The sequence below is a fragment of the Colossoma macropomum genome, unplaced genomic scaffold (genome assembly GCF_904425465.1).
Source record: "Colossoma macropomum unplaced genomic scaffold, Colossoma_macropomum, whole genome shotgun sequence".
Classification (NCBI taxonomy): domain Eukaryota; kingdom Metazoa; phylum Chordata; class Actinopteri; order Characiformes; family Serrasalmidae; genus Colossoma; species Colossoma macropomum.
Genome location: NW_023494796.1, coordinates 2,191,967 through 2,209,249, shown reverse-complemented (window position 1 = coordinate 2,209,249; position 17,283 = coordinate 2,191,967). Strand labels below are relative to the sequence as shown.

Sequence of the window (17,283 nt, the reverse complement as noted above, 5' to 3'; positions counted from 1 at the left end):
CGTTAGGATAAAGCAATCTGAACCAAAAACTACATATCTTGACGTATGTGTAATCAATTGCATTACATGCGAGGCTGCAATTGATCTCTGTTTTCTGCCAGACGCATGAAGGGGTACGGCGGTATGCACCCGGAAGTTGCAAACGAACACTAAACATCGCGACGGCTGTCCAGCGCCTACCTCATCGCTCCGACGCAGGGGCATCCCGGCTTGTTCGAAGCTCCATATACTGAGGAGCACATTGCACATTGTTTGGTTCAGATTGCTTCGTCCTAGCGAAAGTTATTACAGAATATTCGGGGCGTCTTTCGAGTGAATCTCCCTGTAGTACCTGTAATGGACCACCAGAAAAATGGCACATATACATTAATTGTCATCGTATGTTCAATTCAAGAAACCAAGAAACGTGACATTCCAGTTGTTTTGCCTTATTTTCCTACCAAAAAAAGGCATGAGATTCAATAGGCTGTAGCATTGGTGTACGTTTGCATATGGACGGTAGGGACATGTCCCCACCAATATTTTGGGCAGACAGAATTGTTCCTACCAATATTTGAGCAAACTCATCGTCCTTATCTTTGGACTGAAGTCATATTAGATCATTCCATCGTGCCATCTCAAAGGCTATGGCTGTGTCCAAAACCACCTACAGCTACACTATACATACTAGACCAATGAATGGACTTCTGATGGTGGTGTACTAGTTTTGACTAATGTGGTTTTGGACGCAGCATACATCTCCAAGATGACCAGTTTAGGCATGCTAGTGTTTGACTGGCCAAAAGGGAAGGGTGCTATCTGAAGGATCAGGTCACAATGTGCAAATATCATGCTAACTGCCAGACATGGAGGAGGTCAGTGTACTGACCGCGGTAAGTTATCAGCCTTGTCAGTCCGTACCTTAAAAACAGGGGGAACATTTAGTTTTTCAGATGACTTGCTCCTTTTTTTTACCACCCAGAGCTTAAGTAATCATAGAAAACTAACTAGCCAGTAGCTGCATTGATTTAGGAACCCTGCTAGCTAGCTAACGTCACCAGCCTTTCCACTGTGAAAAATAACGACTGCTGTTAGTTAACCATGTTAGCTAGCATTAACTAGCAAGCTAACCCTGGCTTCCAGCCATCCATCTTGTTGCTGGTTTTTGTCTTCCTCTTTTACCTTCAACTGTTACACGCGTAACTAGTTTCTCTAATTAACTGGTTCTTCTCATAAGCTTCATTTTGGCCGTCTTCTTTGCAAACAAACATCTAGCATTCTAAATATATTTCACCCAGTCAATATTCGTCTTAATGGCTGTTTGACTCTGTTTCAGCTTTGACGGTTCATATATAACTCGCAGTTTAGAAATATATGTTTACAAATCATATGTAGAAATAATCAAGCAACATGCAGAAACATCTGAGGATCATAACAAAACAGATTTGGTGAAAATCGGTTGGGTATTAAGAAAGTTATGGCCGATTTAATGAGGAGAACTCATCATGTCTCAGTGCACGTGTATTTGTTTACAAGCAGATCTTGACCGCGCCAACATGGCGGACGCGCATGCGTGTTGGCTCACAGAGAACTACAGCTAACACTTAAACTGAAGCAAAACGTAGTACACAACATCATATGCCTGCAAATACACATATAACAGTGTACATATACATCAATACATTTGCTGGGGGGACAAACAGAACTGTTTAAAGAGAAGTAAATACGTGCTTTAACAGTTCTAATAGCCCTTTGTTTTTAAGAGGGCTGGATTAATTCGATATAATGATCCAAAGGCAGCAGAATATTACACTTATGTATATAAAACACAATTTATCAAATAAACGTGTTTATTTCGCTCTATGATTTTCCAGAAGACCAAATAATAAATGTTTCATGTTTCAGATTCACATTAATGTAGTGCAATTTTTTAGCTGGGCGTATTTTATGTGTAGGTTTATATGGCACATCTGTAACGTTATTAGTATTGAGGTGTCTGTCAGGAATTAGTCCGATCTTCCTCTGAACGACAGACAGCGTGGCTTGTGTTTATACAGACCTGCGTGCACGTTGCGCTCATCCATACGTGAAGGCCACGCCCTCTTCCCCGCTCTGGACACGCCCGCTGTATTCCTGCACAATAGGCGCACCGCACAGCACGAGAGCTCTTACAGTAGGACTCGATCCACAGCCCTTTGCTCCAGAGGCGCGATGGACCCGGGAGACACTGTAAGTTTAAGCTCGCTTTTGTGACCAAACTTCAGCTCTGCGTCCGCGAAGAAGCGCGGTTTCTCATTCGAACTGCCCGTTCCACCTTAAATGATGCAGCCACCGCTGCACCACTTAAGGTGGAACGGAGAATTCGGATAAGAAGCCAGCTCGATGTCTGTTCACCGCAACTAAATCCACATTTTGGTTAGTCAGCCACCTGGATCGAAGCTGCAGTTTGACCAAAAAAACGCTTTTCTGAAACTTTTATATCTGAATCATTTACAGTTCGGATCTTTTGAGGTTCACCGCGCTAAAACATCGCGTGTAAAACCTCTGCTTTGGCCATTTTGGGAGTGGCACGAGAGGTAAAACTGAGTTTTTGTTGTCTGTTTTTTGTTTTCCCTGTGTTTTTGTGCGTAGATCTCACAGTGATGTGGCTTTGGTGAACGACTCGGTTCTTCTAAACGACTCTTTGGAGCCGAGTCCGCCACGCTTTGATGATTTTTGATTCAATATTCGTCTTTTCGGCGCCGATAACTCCTGAACGGACTCTGCTGACCGTAGTGGGTGTTTTTCAGTGCGCGGTTCAGACAATAGCCGGTAATGCAGTGACGCACAGCTGCAGGTATTTGTTTTGCCATGATTTGCGGCTTCGGGTGACGTCACTCTCCTCCACGCCAAAATCCCGACTATATAATGGGCCTAAAATCTGATTGGCTGAGCCGCGGTCGAAGCCGTGGTAACATACAATATAAATGCGCAGCTCTGACCGCCTCACAGCTGCTGAGCTCTGTATTACTGCGCCAGGGCACGGAAAATCCTCTGAGGTGCCCAGAAACCTTAAAATGTGGGTCCAATTTTTTTTTTACTGGGCACTCAGAAAAGGGAAAAACATGGTCATCAGGCCAGACTAGCTCTCGCTGTCAGCCTGGTATCTTGAAGATGTTCTGTTGATACATTACTTACTTTAATTAGATATGTTGTTAACATGTTACGTCCATCACCCGACACCAACCCTAACCCTGGCCCTAATCCTAACCCTGGTCCCCAACCCTAACCCTGGTCCCTAACCCTAACCCTAACCTTAACCTCAACCCAAAACCTAATCCTAACTCTCACCCTGGCCCTAATCCTAATCCTAACCTCAATCTTAACCTAAAACTAACCCTAATATCACCCTGGCCCTAATCCTAACCTTAACTTTAACCCAAAACCTAATCCTGGCCCTAATCCTAACCCTGGTCCTAATCCTATCCCTCATGTGTTACTGAGAGTCTGTTGAGTGTTCATTTAATCTAAAGGACGGTTCAGAATAAAGTGTCACCAAATGAAATAACCTGAAAACAGTTGTTTGTTTCTGATAAAAACTTGAGAAAAGAAGCAAAAATGAGCATTTCTGACATTCACTGGCCCAAAAAACACGCAGCTCAGACCCTGTTTTTATCTGAAAAAGCAGATCTGCACAGACCCCCTTTAGATTCAGTCAAGATTAAATAGGCAAACGCGCTGGTGAAATAATTCTTTCCAATATTCACACAAAAGCAAGTCCACCTGACTATTGGACATTTAATGTGAAATCTCAAGGGAAGGAAATACGTTAGGATCAAACTCGGATCGAGCCCCTTTTAACTACTCTACTATTTAGATTACTTAAAGAAAATCCAATGGACATCTCGATATGTCCATGTATTTAATGCATAAAACATACAAAAAATAAATTCTGAATAGCACAAAATTTATTTAAATTGCACAAAAACAATTGCCACCACTTTATTTTTGAAAAAGGCCGTTAAATTTTACAGTAACGGGTTCTCCTGTCGTGTGGGCCAGACATCAGACAAACAGAAAAGTGTTTTTTTTCTAATTTGCATATTTTTATGTAGCGAGAACTTTACAGTTTCCAAACGAGAATGTGGAGGACTCATTTTTCACATCCTCATTAGGACATCTATCTGTTTTATTTCATTAAAAGAGTAGAAGTTTTAAATTCCTCTCATCTGTGAGTGGCGAGTGAGTAAAGCCTGCCGCCTCTGCACGTTCTGAGTCACATGCAACAACTTGGCAGTTACACAATGCGATTCAAAAACAGTCAAAGTTGCATCACAATAAGCTCATAGAAGAAGATCTGACGTAAATGTAATGTAAAACTCCAACTTCATGCTGCGGCTTTTTTGAAACATCGAGCCAGTTTGCCTGAAAATATGAACATACATCATCTAGAAGAAGAAGAATATTTAAATCCTTCATTTCATCAAGCATAGTTGGTTTCAGCGTGGCTCCAACAGAGTGCTCTGCTGCGTCTCGTGGCGGGCGCTGCTCGCTCATTTGCAGCACTGCCGTCTGTTCTCGCACATGCGCAGACTGAAAAAGAAAGAAATCAGAGTAAGGGTGCTTAGAAATCCAGTTACTGAGCTAAAATCCAGCTCTCTTCAAAGGCGTTTACATGTACGTTTCTTCAGTTTTCGGATTATTCTAATGGTCATTTAAACGGCGCACTCCGATGACTTAGATCAGAGGAAGGTCTGGAAATGTTTATTGATAACAGTGTGACATGCAGTGTCGGAAACCACATAAATCAAGTCTGTTAGATGTCAATTGGTGGGGTATAAGCTTCCATCACCTGTCAGCCTCATAGCTCCAGTGCCAACCTAGAGAAGTGAACACTGTGTGCTTCTTCACAAAAGCGTGATTAATTGATAACAGAAAACAAAGTTAAGTCGCTGATCATTTGCCATGTCAGAAATTAGACAGCAAGTATTATTAATTATTATTTTTATGAAATAAAAAATCCCAACATATTAACTGTTACAGAAATCGGCCTCTGAATTCGTACCTTTATGGTAAATCTTGGGTAAAGGCAACGGTTCTCTTTAGAACCTATTTATAAGTCTTATATAGAACTTTTTCATGTTTCTTTTTATCTCGAAATGGTTCTTTGGATTGATGGAGAATGTGTTGTATATGGTTCTATATTGGCCTAAAAAGGGTTCTGCTGTTGTTACGATGTCAAGCTTGTAACAAAGAAGAAGAACACTTGTTGGTGCCTTATAGAACCACATATAACAGGTTCTCCATCCATCTATAGAACCATTTCACCATGCAGAAAACCATGTAAGCATGAAATGAACTGAATAGAACCATCTTTTTTTAAGTGTGTACGCCATTAAAAGACCCCCTAAAGCAGAACATAACGGCCTTTTCTCCCAACAGACCCCCTGCCTCCTTGCTCTCATCCTCGACCAACCCGCCATGTGAGTAGCCATTTTGGCAAACAGTTTTTATTCACACCATTTTCCACCCACTCCAGTTCTAGTGACTCAGCTGAGAGTCTCTACTGTCGGTACAAGGACGGTTCTGTTCCACAACGTCTGAACACTGTTAAAGCATCCTGGAAGGTACAGAAGAGTCAGTAAAGCCCGGTCATGTAGTAGTATCATGTAGCCAGACTCTGACCAACCTCCACCTCCATAGCTCTATATATATATATATCCTGTTCTTCAGTGGTCAGGACCCCCATAGACCCTCACAGAGCAGGTACTATTTGGGTGGTGGATCATTCTCAGCACTGCAGTAACACTGACGTGGTGGTGGTGTGTTGTGCTGGTCTGAGTGGATCAGACACAGCAGTGCTGCTGGAGTTTTTAAACACCTCAGTGTCACTGCTGCGACAAGGTAGGAGTGTCTAACAGAGTGGACAGTGAGTGGAGCTACAAATCACGCTTCTCTGTTTGTCAGTCTGATGGACGAGTCTGGGTTTGGCGAATGCCCGGAGAACGTTACCTGCCTGACTGCACTGTTCCAGCTGTAAAGTTTGGTGGAGGAGAGATAATGATACAGGGTTGTTTTCAGGGGTTGGTCTAGAACCCTTAGATCCAGTGAGGGGAAATCTTAATGCTTCAGACCCCATCAGTGTCTGACCTCACAAATGCTCTTCTGGATAAATAGGCAAAAATTCCCACAGACGCTCTCCAACATCCTGTAGAAGCTTCCCAGAAGAGTGGAAACTGTTCCAGCTGCAAAGGGGGACCAACTCCATTATTCATTAATGCCTATGGATTTAGAATGGGATGCCATAAAAGCTCCTGTAGGTGCAATGTGTAGGTGTCCCACTACATAATGTATATGTACATACATATATAAATGAGATGATCTAAATAATGACTAATAAGTATTTTTTATTCTTTCAGTTTGCTGTGTTTTTATGATACTTATTAAATGTACTAAACATAAACTGAACTACAAGTTAATAAAGGATGTACATTGTTAATTAGTGACGGTTATTCTATTTATCCTTCTTTTTCTCTGCCGAATTTTTTCGCTAAGTTGTCACACAGCTCCCCAGCAGCAATCGGTAATACCATAGTAACCACATAGCAACACCCTAGCAACCACTTGGGATACCATAGCAACGAAATAGCAGCCAACCTTCTGGGATCATCATATTATAAAGTATACAAATGGTGTTTTATTTCTGCTGCTGTTGTTTTGCTGTACTGTATATCGAGCCGTGTTTTCAGGTGATATCAGATCTGCGGTGGAGAAGTTCTTGGGTGTTTAGATGTTCCATACGAACAGAGACTGTGAATCTTGGGTCTAATGTTCCTCGTAGAAACCATGAAATAGTTACAAGTGGCTTGAATTTTCACTGTTGACCCTCTGCTGCTCAAACTGTTTGAATGCGTCGGGCTGACCGGCGCAGGAGACGAACCATACGTACTGCATACTTAAATCAGACTGATGGATTAGTCAGGTGGTGCTCAGACAGTGCTCAGCTATGAATTATTATTATTATAAATGCTAACAAAATGAAGGAGTGGCAGTAACACTCCAGTTGAAATCGTACAGAAGTATTTGATGGAAGACTGAGCTTTCCAGCTGTGTCCGAGCACATTCATGAAAATGCCACGGAAACTGAACTATGTTTCCGGTGATTTGGAAAAAAGACCATATAATATGTGAAAGATTCTCATAATTATAATTTATTATCTCGTAATTGTGTATTAGGATCACATAATAATGACATAATGATGGTTTTTCATCATTGTGACTTGTCAACTCTTAGGTATGGCTTAGTACATCATTATGATAACTTTGTGTCCCCTAATAATAAGACAATTTCTCATAATTACGACTGAGGATCTCACAATAATCGCTTATGATCATGAGATACTATGTCTTAATTATGAGAGGTATATTAGGTTAAAATCATAAGGAATTAAGTAATTATGAGATGCCAGAGAGGCTCTTATTATAACGACATATTATAAACAGTTCCGGTCATAAAATCTGATTGGCTGAGCTGCGTTTGAAGACGATATATGCACATATGACTGCCTCACAACAACTGATCTCTGTATCACTGCGCCATGGCACGAAAAATCCTTGTGCTGTTAATGGAATAATCTTTGACTCTACTGCTGCTCACATGGACCACCGAGTGTACTGATGAAGTAAGAACCCGTTTTCTGTTTAAACTGAGGGGCTGACAACTTATGTTCTTAACCAGAACAACTCCATCATTAATATCACAGGCTTGAATTAAAGCACTTGTGGTATGATTCACTGCAAAACTACAATATAAAAGTCTAAACTGTCACTTGAATGACTTACACTCTTTTAGTCAGAAGTTGCGTCAAACCCAGGCTGAATCCCAAACGGCTCTGTACTCCCTAAATAGTGTGCTTGCTATGAAAGTTTAGAGATTCTAGCCTCTACAGCCAAACAATGCACCATTTATCGAGAGTGGATGTGTCTGAATCCCAAATGACTGTTCCTTAGCTGTATTTTGCTCTGTTGGGCTGCAGGATCCAGTATTTAAATTCCTACGTAGTGCACTATGTAGGGAGCAGGGAGCCGTTTGAGATTCAGCCCCAACTTGAGAAGAGGGCGCCGTTGGATTGGTGCTAAATAAGACGTGGTGGTAATTTGGTGACTAAAAAGTAACTAAAAAGTAAAATCAAGGTAAAAGTTTTGCATTAAACAGTGCTGAGTTATATGTTCATTGCTATGTGACAAAAAGTTGAAAAGTCCATGGACTGACCGCAGTATACAGCAATGGGTGACCAACGTTCTCCTCATTTAGCCTCCACGGTGGCTTGGAATACCAAAGAATACCATACTGTAAAGGAACTATGTTTCTTGGTGGAATGCTTGTTTATGTTCAGTATTAATAATAATAACTTGAAATATTTTCTGAAAAATTTTATGTTGGCCACTGTTTTATAAAAGCACTTAGCTCCGCTTTGTGTCGTGCCTAAGAACACCCTTCCCCGTGGTAAAGTCATAATTATAAGATATGATATGATCACATGTTGTTGTTGTTATTATTATATTATGGGAGAGAAAAGCCCACCAAACTGTGAGGGACCCTACTCATCCTTTATTTGTTGAATTTGACCTGGAATGTGTTAATATGATGTGGCCTGAGGAACGTTTTATCTCTCTGTCTCTCTCTCTCTCTCTCTGTCTGTCTTTCTCTCTTTATAATCTAGAAAGGAACAAAAAGGGAGGGAGACATGTGCTGTGGCTCAGGAGCATGTTCTGCATGCGTGTCTGTTGCCTTCTGTAAGTTCCTCTTTGCTGTTTGCCATAATAAAAGCCAGATGTTCATTGCCTTTAAACACCCCGTCCACTTTATCAGAAACCACTGTGGGTTCACTGTATAGGAGGACAGTTATAAATTGTGGCCCATAGGATTGAAGCACATTCCGGACTCACTGACTTGGAACTTTCGACTAACATCCATTTGCTTTGACCCTTCAAACCTCAGTTGTGTTCATTTATTAAAACAAACGATTCAACACTTCCAACACAGTCATAACACTTTACCAGATGTTTCAGAGGTGATTGTTTTGGCGGTGACAATTTTAGCTTATTTTGAGCAGAACTGAAAAACGCTAGCCTGTACATGACCAGCGAACACAGCTTTGAACAGTTTTACATATTTAAAATCATAACATTTTCATTATAGCACAAAAAATGACGTAATTTCAGAAAAAAATAGTTCAGTAGTGACAATTCTCAATGTTCCACACTGGTTTTCAGACTCATTTACTTCAAAACAATGGGATCTGACTGCTCACCATGTGGCCATGAGGGACAGGGATGAAGTGTCCTGCTCTAAAACACGTCGGCAGGGCTAAAATAAAGCCCCGCCCATTGGCTAAAACACTTTAAAATGTGTTGGTGACATCATTAAAATAGTTGCATATATCCGCCTACATCAACTTAGCCCCGCCCATTCAGGCTGAAGCTGTAAGGAGCGTTTTAACCTGGACTGCTTTTTGACTGAGGTGCAATACAGAGCAGCCAATCGAAATGGATCTCATTTACATATACCAGTCTTAAAGGCGCTGTGATAAAAACCACATGTCGTAGGCTGGAGGTTAGGCCTTGTGACCACAAGGTCGCCGGTTTGATCCCCTAAACTGACAGGACATGACTGAAGTGCCGTTGAGCACCTAACCCCCGACTGCGCTGCCGGCGCTGTGGATAGGGCTGCCCACTGCTCTGGGCAAGTGAGCTCACTGCCCCCTAGTGTGTTTTCACTACTGTGCATGTGGTGCTTCACTGAACGGATTTTCCCCGTTGTGGGACTAATAAGGGTCACTTAATAAAAATTACATTTTAATTTAATTTAATTTTAAGGGATAAAATGTCAGTGTAAACATGAGTTTTGGCTGTTTTTACTACATTTAACTACACTAATGTCACAAATGGAGCTCTGTGTGGAATAAAATACATGAAAATCGAGCAGAAATCCTGCCACCTCACCTGTTACATAACCTGTATGTGTGTGAATATATGTGATTATCTGTGTTTTGTTGGTTGCAGGTGTGCATCGTCCTGCTGTTCTCGTTCTTGGAGCGCAGACGGAAGCCTCACTGCTGTGGGCAGCGTTTCCCGTACCTCCGCGACCGATTCGGCATCGTTGTGTAAGTGAGGTTTTCTGTTCTTTCGGTAAGTCTGCTGTTCTGTGGTCACTGGGGTCTGTCAAAATTCATGGCTATGAAATTTGTAGTTGAGGTCAGCGGTGTCAGCTCTTATCTTCGCCGGTGATGCCATAGCCATCCGTAATCGGAAGTCCAAGATATCCTCTGTTTCTCTGGGTGGGGGGGGTGGTCCTTCCCCTGCATCACTAGCTAGCCATTGCAGGCATCTGCTAGCTGATGTAACCTTCTCCTCCAAGCGTGTTGAGCTGCCCAATGATGTTACGCCAGCTGCAGTTGGACGCGTTGGAGCTTTACGTGTCTCACAGGAAGCTGATGCCAGTGGTTTGGTGTGAAATGGTTGATTGTAGAGACTCTTTACAGTGGTGGGTGATAGAAACCAGGGGTCGCCATGACTACAACACAGATATAGCCATTTTATTTTCTATCCAAATCTACCAGTGAACTGTTGTGGCAGAAATCTTTTCCTCTTCCACACATGAGGTCGCAAGAAGCGAAAATCAGGACACAAACTATCTTACAAATTCAAGAATAGGCTTATTGTAAAGCATTCATGAGCATTCGATTGGCTCGTTCTAATTCTGTCTAGTCAAGTCAAAGTTGATTTATATAGCACATTGTCACAAAGCAGCTTTACAGAAAAACCCAGGTCCAAGCCTGCAAACCAATGCCGACAGTGGCAAGGAAAAACTCCATAAGAGCAAGAGGAGGAAAACCTTGAAGGAACCAAGACCATCTCATCGTCTTTCCTCATTGGTTGACTTAGGCCCAATCCCATTTCACCACTTGCCCCTACCACTCAGCCCTTAGCCCTCTGTTTTGCACGTTCACGTCTAGGGGTAGGGTGTCCCAGTTTTTGTTGAGATGGAGGGGTAGGGCGAAGTGTTAGGGCTACATGACCCTCCAAACTGAGGTTTTCAGAAACACTCCAAACAGAGTGTTATGAGAAAAAAAGAAAACCAGCAAGATGGCTGAACAAGAGACCAAAGAAACCCACAAATGTGGGAATTTTCTCTGTTAAAAATCACGATAATCACTGTTTTATCTTAGTTTAATGTTGTTTCAGTGTATTTTGGTCGTTTTATTCATAACAAGCAAAAAAAATCGCTAATAGCATGCTAATGTCTCTGTAGCTAGCTAGTTAACTAGTTAAATCCTGTTCCACCTTAAATAGTCCAGCAGTTCTGATGCCTGAAGCGCCGGAATGTAACTGCTGCACCATTTAAGGTGGAACGAGAAAGTTTGAACAAGAAGCTGGTGAATATCTGACTTCAGCTTCCTATCACTGAAGAATTAGGGGTTGGCGATAATAAATAATTGCCCCCCTCTTTGAAGGCATATGATGCCCTAAATGTAACTAAAGCCCAGCAGTGAGGAGCTGAACTTTACCCTCCTCTGCTGTCACTGCAGACTGGCAGGGTCGCCTACAGAGCAGCGCTAGTAGTCTGTTAATGAAGTAATGCTCTTTTTATTTGAGGGTCCCATTTCGTAGGGCAAGATTTCAACCACTACCCTTTGTAATTCCAAGGGATTAGGGTGACACTCGAAAACAAGGGGTAGGGGTAGAAAAGAAAAAATGAGATTGGGCCTTTATTATGCCTCACCTATTCTTATTATCTTTATTGCCACCAGGTGTTGTCCTTTTATAACTTCTCAAAACTTACATAAAGCTTGAATCTCAGTCAGCCCCTCAGAGAGCAGAACGCTCTCTGGAATTCTCTTGAGAGAGTGGTACGGACTGTCTCCTGTGAATCATCAGGCCATGCAATGCTTCCCAACATAGCTGCCTGCCTGATAAGGAAGAAATGAATGTATTTTCTGATTATATTCACTCAAATCCAAAATGATATATTTTCTGATTATTCCACACAACCATGCGAGTTTTTATATGGATGCTGATGATGCTAAAACTGTGGGAAATCTGAGAAAATACATTTTCCTTAAGGATGACTTTCCTTACAAAGTCGTAATAAGGAAGGTTTCTCTGAGGTTTGATCCGTGATATCCATTCGTGTTTTGTGTTGCTAGGCCTCTGGACTTCACTTTCTCCTTGAGGAATCGATGGTCATACGCTTTCGCCATTGGTGCCACGGCGCACCAAATGATCAACCTGTTCTTCCGCGACATCAAGCTGATTGAAGTCCCGACGTGGCTTGAAGGTACATCAACTGCAGTACAGTATGCAGCACAGCATACTGACCACTGAAGAACAGGGTAAAAGGGGGCTAACAAAATATCAGAGAAACAGATGGACTACAGTCTGTAATTATAGAACTACAAAGTGCACCTATATAGTAAGTGGAGCTGATAAAATGGACAATGAGCGTAGAAACAAGGACATAATGGTCATAATGTTATGCCTGACTGGTGTGTTAACATACATTAACTCATATTAGAGAAACGTTCTTTGGCTCTGTTTTTCTTTCAGCTTTGGTGTACCTGGTGGCTGCGTTTGAGGTGGGCGTGGCTTTTCTTCCCTTTTTCATTTGTCTGTCGACAACACGGCGAGGACTGGGAGGAGCTTTGGGCCTGTTATACACGCTCGTCTGGTACACACACATGCATGTCCACTAGCACTGAAGAGTTAGGATTTACTTGCCTTATGTATATTATTCTTGATATTTTACAGCATAAAGCAATAAATGATACAATGTGGATGTATATATAACAAACCACACAATATGGACAAAAGTATTGGGACACACCTCTTAATCATTGAATTCAGGTGTTTCATTCAGTCCCATTACCACAGGTGTAGTCAGTTCAAGAAATTTCTTCGCTTCTAGATTTTCCACAATCAACTGTGAGTGGTTTTGTTGAAAAGTGGAAGCGTTTAGGAACCACAGCAACTCAGCCACGAAGTGTCAGACCAGAATAGGGTCGCAGAGTGCTGAGGCGCATAGTGCATGAAAGTTCTTCTCTATCTGTCAGTCTGATGGACGAGTCTGGGTTTGGCGAATGCCAGGAGAACGTTACCTGCCTGACTGCACTGTGCCGACTGTAAAGTTTGGTGGAGGAGGGATGATGATATGGGGTTGTTTTTCAGGGGTTGGTCTGGAACCCTTAGTTCCAGTGAAGGGAAATCTTAATTGTTCAGCAGACCAAGACATTCTGGACAATTCTTTTGTGGAAATAGTTTGGGGAAGGACCTTTTCTGTTCCAACATGACTGAACCCCAGGGCACAAAGAAGCTCCATAAAGGCCTGGCTGGATGAGTTTGGTATGGAAGAACTTGACTGGCCCTCACAAAGCCCTGACTTCAACTCCATTAAACACCTTTGGGATGAACTAGAAAGGAGATTGTGATCCAGGCTCTCTCATCCAACATCAGTGTCTGACCTCACAAATGCTGTTCTGGATAAATGGGCAAAAATTCCCACAGACACTCTCCAACATCTTGTAGAAAGCTTTTCAGAAGAGTGGAAACTGTTATAGCTGCAAAGGGGGGGGGGCAACTCCATATTAATGCCTATGGATTTAGAATGGGTGGCAGTATAAGCTGCTGTGTGTAGGTGTCCCACTACTTTTGTCCACGTAGTGTATTACCAGAGGGTATTTTTAGCTAGCATTTTGGCTAACACCTGCTGTAACCGGTCCAATATTAGATTCCTCGTCTTTCTAACAAGGTCTTTTCTCCTCGATGGGTGACACACTGAGACTAGGGTTTGCTGAGGGAACATTTAAAACTGACAAATACCTTTTTGTTGTTTCTTCCTGTTTAACTTCACCCCTCACAATGAGCTTCGCTAGAGAAACAAATGTGCTACCCCATTCATGACAACAGGTGTCATTACAAAATTAATTTATAATAGTTAGTTATAACAGTAATAGTACAAATTATGAGATTTTTCATTCAGTTATTAAAGTTGTTAAACGTATTGAACTTTTCTAATTGAACTTTTCAGACTAATATTTAAGGCTAATAGTTGATAGAATATTCGAAAATAAAAATAGCTTATGTTGAATGTCTTTACTGCTGTGTTATATGTTATTATATTCAGAATTGTATGTGCATGTTGTACCTAGAACTTCTATTCTGCCCATTGTTTGTCTATCCGTACATGGTAGTCTCTGTCACACCTGTCACTTGTCACGCATAGGGCCTAATCTTGGCATCAGTCCAGCCTATATAATTGTGTCAGTCCACTGTTTTATGGGCTGGCTAAATGTCTGGTACCTACGCACAAGAAATAACAATTAAATTCCCCAGTCATACAGCTGCTCCCTGGTTTGGGTGGGTTTCGGTGTGTAAAAAGGCCAAAAACCAATATTGACGGCCAGAGTCTTTCGAGGTCCCAGACGGCCCAGCATTAAAAACCAACATGCTTTTGCAATAAATATGAACACATAGTCTCAGGAATACTTTGGAGAACCCGTTGTCAGTAAACACAGTTCACTGCAGAACCTACAACTGAGGGTTTGGACTCTACTGTGCAAAATGGAAGTTGTATATCAACAACATCCAGAGACACCTCTGGTTTGTCTGGGCTAAAGCTCATCTGAGATGGACTGATGCAAAGTGCTGTGGTCTGACAAATCAGTGAGATTGTTTTTGAAAATATGGACATTGCGTTCTCCGGGGAAGAAGGACTATCCCAATTGTTACCAGCTTAAAGTTACTTAAAATCCAGCTTTTGTCATGGTAGGGGGTTGTTAGTGGGTAACTTGTACATCTGTAAAGGCACCATTAATGATGAGGGATACATACGCATATTAGAGCAACTATGCTGCCTTCTAGATGACGTCTTTTTCAGCGACGTCTTTTTCAGCAAGACAACACTAAGCCACATTCTGCACGTTACAACAATGTGGCTTCGTGTTAAGAGAGTGCAGGAGCTTGACTGACCTGCCTGCAGTCCAGACTCTCCCACTGAAAACGTGTGGCACATTATGAAGTGTGATATACGTCAACAGAAAGGCCAGACTGTTGAGAGCTGAAGTTTATGTCAGGCAAGAATGGGAAAAATTCTACAACAGTTGGTGCAGGAAGTTCCCAAACAATAACTGAACGTTATTACAAGAAAAGGTGATGTGACATGGTAGGTAAGCATGCCCTCTGTCCCAACTTTTTCGGAACAACTTGAAGGAATCAACTTAGGATAAGCATATGTATACAAAAATTGACCAATAAATAAAAAAATTTTGAAATATTTTTAAATGTTTTCAATTGAATATAGGTCAAAAAGGATTTGTAAGTCATTGCTGTCTGTTTTTATTTACATTTTTTCTACTGTCTTTTTTAGAGTAATGTGACTAATATTTGTGACCATTGTTGTTGCTTAGAAACCAATGACCAGTGCAACAATACAGCTATGATAGAAAAAAAAGACTTGATATCAGGCTTGATAACATGGCTGTAATGCTTTGTCGGAACTAACTGTTGTATCATGCTGTATATTTGTGTCACCAGGTTGATTGTGCAAGTCTGGAATTTCCACTGTGATCATAAGTTATGCGTTGCAAGAGAATTTAGTACTAGGCAGTACTGTTATGTGTGGGTGAGTGCACCACCATCTACCACATCAGAATTTCTGACAAGAAAATGGTACTTTCCTCATGTTCTGTTGAGCTGTCCAATAATCAGATGGCCTCAAATTACAGTAATTTATGATAAACAATTTCATCATGTGGTCTGTGTTACTTGAGGTCTGCTTTAACACATAATGTTAGTAAAATACTAGGAGACTCATCTTCAGTTTCTCAAAGAAATCTGCAGATATAATTTCTAAAGAATACGTCTATGGGATTTGAAATGTTATGTTGGTACAAAGCTAGCTAGGCTTCTCAGAAGGCCGAGAAGACCTTAGTTCTTTGTTTTTGGCTACAAGTATCTGTTTAAATGTCACAAACTGAAGTTTTTCTTGAACCTGCATGTGTGCAGTCAATGTGGTGGCCAGCTGTCCTGTGTCTGGGGTGCCTCTTGGGGCGCTTTGCCTTCATGCTGGCGAAGAGCATCTACATCTGCCTACAAAAACGCAACAAACAGGTTAGACGCAAACAGATAACCACAAAAATGTATAAACAACTGACAAATCCTAAACCTACACCAACATAATTCAACCCTAAGCTTTACCTTAGTAACATTTTAGTTACTTAGCTTGCTAGCTGGTTAGTTACTTAGCTAGTCAATCGAGGCATCCTATGAAAAGAGTGTCGTTTGAGTCCACGAAATCTGAAGGTGACTAATAAGTGTGTTTCAAGCTTAAATATTCAAAGTTCAATATGAATATGTTGTTCATAAGGCTATAAGGAAGGTTGTTCATTAAGCTCTTAATGAAATCTAACATAAACCTACGTAAACAGTCACTAACACATCACTGTGGCTACCATAGTGGCTACATAGTTAAATGAAGAGAACTTTACCTTTGTATTCTAGTATCTCACACACATTGAAAAAGTCAGACTTCTGCCAGAAAATAAAAGCTTAAAAAAATGAAAAAAGCCTACAGCTGTGGAGTTGCTTACATTGCCATGGCTACACAGCTGCCCAGTCTGAAACGGCCACACCATCCTGATCGAGCAGTTGTGTTTTTCTACGTTTGAATTCTAAGTTTTGGGGGTTTTTTTTGGGGGTCTTTGTTTAATGATCTTCAGGCTGCTGTAAGAAGTTGTCTCGGAACATGATGCTGTAATGCATGACTCTCTCCTCTCTCTCTCTCTCTCTCTCTCTCTCTCTCTCTCTCTGTCTCTCTTTGCAGTTGGAGGAAGATAAGATTCTTCAGCCCCATCAATTCAAATATGTAGAGAGACTATTGAGACAGCTTCCTGAACGGTACACCCATTCACAGTCACAAACACACAAACACACGGACCCCCATTGACTCCAATGTGATATAAGTGTTTCAAATTAACGTGTTTGATTTTTTAAAGGTGTAAGCACATTTTCCAGGTTTGGCCATTTGAACCATCCATAGTTCCAGCCTGAAGCCCAGCTGCTTGAATGCTATTGCTGTGGCTCCATGACTCTAGCCTTACCATTCATATACAGCTTTTAAAGCCATAATCAAAGTTCCGTTGATTGCTGTCTTGATAGAACCAAAGTTATTTTAATTTACTGCAATGGTGGATTTGAGCCGTAGGAATGAGAGCGAGAGGCTACAATCACCGAAGAGCTGAATCACTGACTGCATATATGATAAAAATG

General features: G+C 41.5%; 1 pseudogene; it reads left to right on the top strand.

Annotated features, from left to right (window-relative positions):
* The first annotated feature begins 2,105 nt into the window (after nt 1–2,105).
* The window catches only part of LOC118816969, a 34,425-nt pseudogene continuing 19,247 nt past the window's right edge, over nt 2,106–17,283 (top strand).